This window comes from Arachis hypogaea, chromosome 20 (assembly GCF_003086295.3).
Source record: "Arachis hypogaea cultivar Tifrunner chromosome 20, arahy.Tifrunner.gnm2.J5K5, whole genome shotgun sequence".
In the NCBI taxonomy this organism is placed as follows: Eukaryota; Viridiplantae; Streptophyta; class Magnoliopsida; order Fabales; family Fabaceae; genus Arachis; species Arachis hypogaea.
The window spans coordinates 115191790-115197315 of record NC_092055.1 but is presented as its reverse complement, the minus strand read 5'-3'; the positions used below and the strand labels follow the sequence as shown (position 1 = coordinate 115197315).

At 38.7% G+C, this 5526-nt stretch overlaps 1 non-coding gene across 1 annotated transcript; it reads right to left on the bottom strand.

The window, feature by feature from the left end:
- Nucleotides 1-1831: 1831 nt before the first annotated feature.
- LOC112787433 (small nucleolar RNA R71) lies at nucleotides 1832-1939 on the bottom strand. Its single transcript, XR_003194848.1, has one exon. It is a non-coding gene; the product is annotated as a small nucleolar RNA R71 (small nucleolar RNA).
- Between the last annotated feature and the right edge of the window lie 3587 nt (nucleotides 1940-5526).

The following is a 5526-nucleotide window of genomic DNA, read 5'->3' as shown; positions in this document are numbered from 1 at the left end:
AGATTCAAAATTTTTAAGAATGAATTCTAGTGTTTCATAAAGCATGTTGAAGCCTGGCTGGCTGTAAAGCCATGTCTATTCCTTTGGGAATGAGTATGTCAGGCGTGTCATGTCAGAATTACATGCTGAAGCTTGGCTGGCCATTGGCTATGTCTAGTGTTTTGGACCGGAGCTTTCATTGAAAGCTTGGCTGGCTAGTGAGCCATGTCTAATTCCTGGACTGAAGCTTTAGACTAAGAATGCAAGATTCCTGGAATTCATATTAAAAATTTTGGAATCCTTATTTTCCTTTTTCATATAATTTTCGAAAAAAAAAATTACCAAAAAAATTAGAAAATCATAAAAATCAAAAATATTTTTCTGTTTCTTGTTTGAGTCTTGAGTCATATCATAAGTTTGGTGTCAATTGCATATGCATCTTGCATTTTTCGAAAATATCATGCATTCATAGTGTTCTTCATGATCTTCAAGTTGTTCTTGGTAAGTCTTCTTGTTTGATCTTGATGATTTTTTGTTTTGTGTCTTTTCTTGTTTTTCATATGCATTCTTGAATTCTTAGTGTCTAAGCATTAAAGAATTCTAAGTTTGGTGTCTTGCATGTTTTCTTTGCATTAAAAATTTTTCAAAAATGTGTTCTTGATGTTCATCATGATCTTCATAGTGTTCTTGGTGTTCATCTTGACATTCATAGCATTCTTGCATGCATTCATTGTTTTGATCTAAAAATTGCATGCATTGCATAATTTTCATGTTTTTCATAAAAATTTCAAAAATAAAAAAATATCTTTCCCTTTTTCTCTCATCAAATTCGAAAATTTGAGTTGACTTTTTCAAAATTTTTTAAAATCAAGTTGTTTCTTATGAGTCAAATCAAATTTTCAATTTGAAAATCTTATCTTTTTCAAAATCTTTTTCAAAAATCAAATCTTTTTCAAAATTCTTAGTTATTTTCGAAAATTCCAAAAATATTTTTCAAAAATCTTTTTCTTATTTTTATATCAAATTTTCGAAAATAACATAAACAATTAATGTTTTGATTCAAAAATTTCAAGTTTGTTACTTGCTTGTTAAGAAAGATTCAAACTTTAAGTTCTAGAATCATATCTTGTGATTTCTTATGAATCAAGTCATTAATTGAGATTTTAAAAATTAAATCTTTTTCAAAACTAATTTCTAAAATATCTTCTCATCTTATCTTTTTCAAAAATATCTTTTCAAAATATCTTTTCTAACTTCCTAACTTCTTATCTTTTCAAAATTTGTTTCAACTAACTAACTAACTTTTTGTTTGTTTCTTAACTTTTTCAAAACTACCTAACTAACTCTCTCTCTCTAATTTTCGAAAATATCTTCCCTCTTTTTCAAAAATTTCTTTTTAATTAACTAATTATTTTTATTTTTTATTTTTATTTTAAAAACAATTTTCGAAAAATACTAACTCTTTTTCAAAAACCATTTTCGAAAATCAATAACTCTTTTTCAAAAATATTTTTCGAAAATTCCCCTCTCCCATCTTATTCTATTTATTCATTCATTAACTAACAACTTTGAGCTGAAACCTCAATTAGTTTCTCTGATGCAGCAGAATTGCAAGTTTCATGGACTTCCATCTGAAAATCCTTTTCAGTTCTTAACTGAATTCTTGCAGATATGTGATACTGTTAAGACTAATGGAGTAGATCCTGAAGTCTACAGGCTCATGCTTTTCCCTTTTGCTGTAAGAGACAGAGCTAGATTATGGTTGGATTCTCAACCCAAAGACAGCCTGAACTCTTGGGATAAGCTGGTCACGGCTTTCTTAGCCAAGTACTTTCCTCCTCAAAAGCTGAGTAAGCTTAGAGCTGATGTTCAAACCTTCAGACAGAAAGAAGGTGAATCCCTCTATGAAGCTTGGGAAAGATACAAACAGTTGACCAAAAAGTGTCCTTCTGACATGCTTTCAGAATGGACTATCCTGGATATATTCTATGATGGTTTATCTGAGCTATCAAAAATGTCACTGGACACTTCTGCAGGTGGATCCATTCACCTAAAGAAAACGCCTGCAGAAGCTCAAGAACTCATTGACATGGTTGCAAATAACCAGTTCATGTACACTTCTGAAAGGAATCCTGTGAATAATGGGAAGCCTATGAAGAAGGGAGTTCTTGAAGTTGATACTATGAATGCCATATTGGCTCAGAATAAAATATTGACTCAGCAAGTCAATATGATTTCTCAGAGTCTGAATGGAATGCAAGCTGCATCCAACAGTACTCAAGAGGCTTCTCATGAAGAAGCAGCTTATGATCCTGAGAACCCTGCAATAGTAGAGGTGAATTACTTAGGTGAACCTTATGGAAACACCTACAACTCATCATGGAGAAATCATCCAAATTTCTCATGGAAGGATCAAAAGCCTCAACAAGGCTTTAATAATGGTGGAAGAAACAGGTTTAGCAATAGCAAGCCTTTTCCATCATCAACTCAGCAACAGACAGAGAACTCTGAACAAAATGCTTCTAATTTAGCAAATCTAGTCTCTGATCTATCTAAGGCCACTGTAAGTTTCATGAATGAAACAAGGTCTTCCATTAGAAATCTGGAAGCACAAGTGGGCCAGCTGAGTAAAAGGATCACTGAAATCCCTCCTAGTACTCTCCCAAGCAATACAGAAGAGAACCCAAAAGGAGAGTGCAAGGCCATTGACATAAGCACCATGGCCGAACCTGTAAGGGAAGGAGAGGACGTGAATCCCAAGGAGGAAGACCTCCTGGGACGTCCAGTGATCAATAAGGAGCTTCCCTCTGAGGAATCAAAGGACTCTAAGGCTCATCTAGAGACCATAGAGATTCATTGAACCTCCTTATGCCCTTCATGAGCTCTGATGAGTATTCCTCTTCTGAAGAGAATGAGGATGTTACTGAAGAGCAAACTGCCAAGTTTCTTGGTGCAATCATGAAGCTAAATGCCAAATTATTCGGCATTGATACTTGGGAAGTTGAACCTCCCTTGTTCATCAATAAACTAAGTGATCTGGATCAACTGACATTGCCTCAGAAGAGACAGGATCCTGGAAAGTTCATAATACCCTGCACAATAGGCACCATGATCTTTAAGGCTCTGTGTGACCTTGGTTCAGGAATAAACCTCATGTCCCTCTCTGTAATAGAGAAACTGGGAATCTATGGGGTGCAAGCTGCTAAAATCTCATTAGAGATGGCAGACAGTTCAAGAAAACAGGCTTATGGACAAGTAGAGGACGTGTTAGTAAAGGTTGAAGGCCTTTACATCCCTACTGATTTCATAGTCCTAGATACTGGAAAGGAAGAGGATGAATCCATCATCCTAGGAAGACCTTTCCTGGCCACAGCAAGAGCTGTGATTGACGTTGACAGAGGTGAAATAGTCCTTCAATGGAATGAGGACTCCCTTGTGTTTAAAACTCAAGAATCTCCCTCTGCAACCATGGAGAGTAAGCAGAAAAAGCTTCTCTCAAAGCAGAGTCAACCAGAGCCCCCACAGTCAAACTCTAAGTTTGGTGTTGGGAGGCCACAACCAAACTCTAAGTTTGGTGTTGAACTCCCATATCCAAACTCTAAGTTTGGTGTTGGAGAGTCTCAACAAAGCTCTGCACATCTGTGAGGCTCCATGAGAGCCCACTGTCAAGCTACTGACACTAAAGAAGCGCTTGTTGGGAGGCAACCCAATTTTTATTTATCTAACTATATTTTTCTTAGTTATATGTCTTTGTAGGTTCATGATCATGTGGAGTCACAAAATAAATATAAAAATTAAAAACGGAATCAAAAACAGCAGAAGAAAAATCACACCCTGGAAGAGCATCTGTCTGGCGTTCAGCGCCAGAACAGAGCATGGTTCTAGCGCTGAACGCCCAAAATGGGCAGCTTCTGGGCGCTGAACGCCAGAAATGGCACACAAATAGGCGTTGAACGCCTAAAATGGCCACCAACCTGGCGCTGAACGCCCAGAGTTGGGTACAAAGGCATTTTTACATGCCTAATGGGTGCAGGGATGTAAATCCTTGAACACCTCAGGATCTGTGGACCCCACAGGATCCCCACCTACCTCCACTCACTTCTTCTCACCACTCTCTTTCACACAACCCCATAAACACTCTTCCCCAAAAATCCTTCACCAATCACCTCAAACTCTCTTCCCCATCACCTCTTCACCACTCACATCCATCCACTCTTCCCCATAAACCTACCTCATAAACTCCACCTACCTTCAAAATTCAAAACCAATTTCCCACCCATATGGCCGAACCTTAACCCCCCCTCCCTTCCCTATATAAAGACCCCCATTCTTCATCAAATTCACACAACACACCCCTCTACACTCTTCTTGGCCGAAACCACATCTCCCTCTCCCTCTCCATATTTCTTCTTCTTCTTCTTCTATTATTTTGTTTATTGCTCGAGGGCGAGCAATATTCTAAGTTTGGTGTGGTAAAAGCATAGCTTTTTTGTTTTTCCATTACCATTGATGGCACCTAAGACCGGAGAATCCTCTAGAAAGGGGAAAGGGAAGACAAAAGCTTCCACATCCGAGTCATGGGAGATAGAAAGGTTCATCTCCAAAGCCCATCAAGACCACTTCTATGATGTTGTGGCCAAGAAGAAGGTGATCCCTGAGGTCCCTTTTAAACTCAAAAGAAATGAGTATCCGGAGATCCGACATGAAATTCAAAGAAGAGGTTGGGAAGTTCTAACAAATCCCACCCAACAAGTCGGCATCCTAATGGTTCAAGAGTTCTATGCCAATGCATGGATCACCAAGAACCATGATCAAAGTAAGAACCCGGATCCAAAGAACTATGTTACAATGGTTCGGGGGAAATACTTAGATTTTAGTCCGGAGAATGTGAGGTTGGCGTTTAACTTGCCCATGATGCAAGGAGATGAACGCCCCTACACTAGAAGGGTCAACTTTAATCAAAGGTTGGACCAAGTCCTTATGGACATATGTGTAGAAGGAGCTCAATGGAAGATTGACTCCAAAGGCAAGCCGGTTCAACTAAGAAGATTGGACCTCAAGTCTATAGCTAGAGGATGGTTGGAGTTTATTCAATGCTCAATCATTCCCACTAGCAACCGGTCTGAAGTTACTATAGACCGGGCCATCATGATCCATAGCATCATGATTGGAGAAGAGGTGGAAGTTCATGAGATCATACCTCAAGAACTCTACAAGGTGGCTGACAAGTCCTCCACTATGGCAAGGTTAGCCTTCCCTCACCTCATTTGCTATCTATGCAATTCAGCTGGGATTGACATAGAGGGAGATATCCTCATTAAAGAGGACAAGCCCATCACTAAGAAAAAGATGGAGCAAGCAAGAGAGCCCATTCATGGAGCTCAAGAGGCGCAAGAAGCTCATTTCCATGAGATCCCGGAGATGCCTCAAATGCACTTTCCTCCACAAAATTATTGGGAGCAAATCAACACCTCCCTAGGAGAATTGAGTTCCAATATGGGACAACTAAGGGTGGAACATCAAGAGCACTCCATCATGCTTCATGAA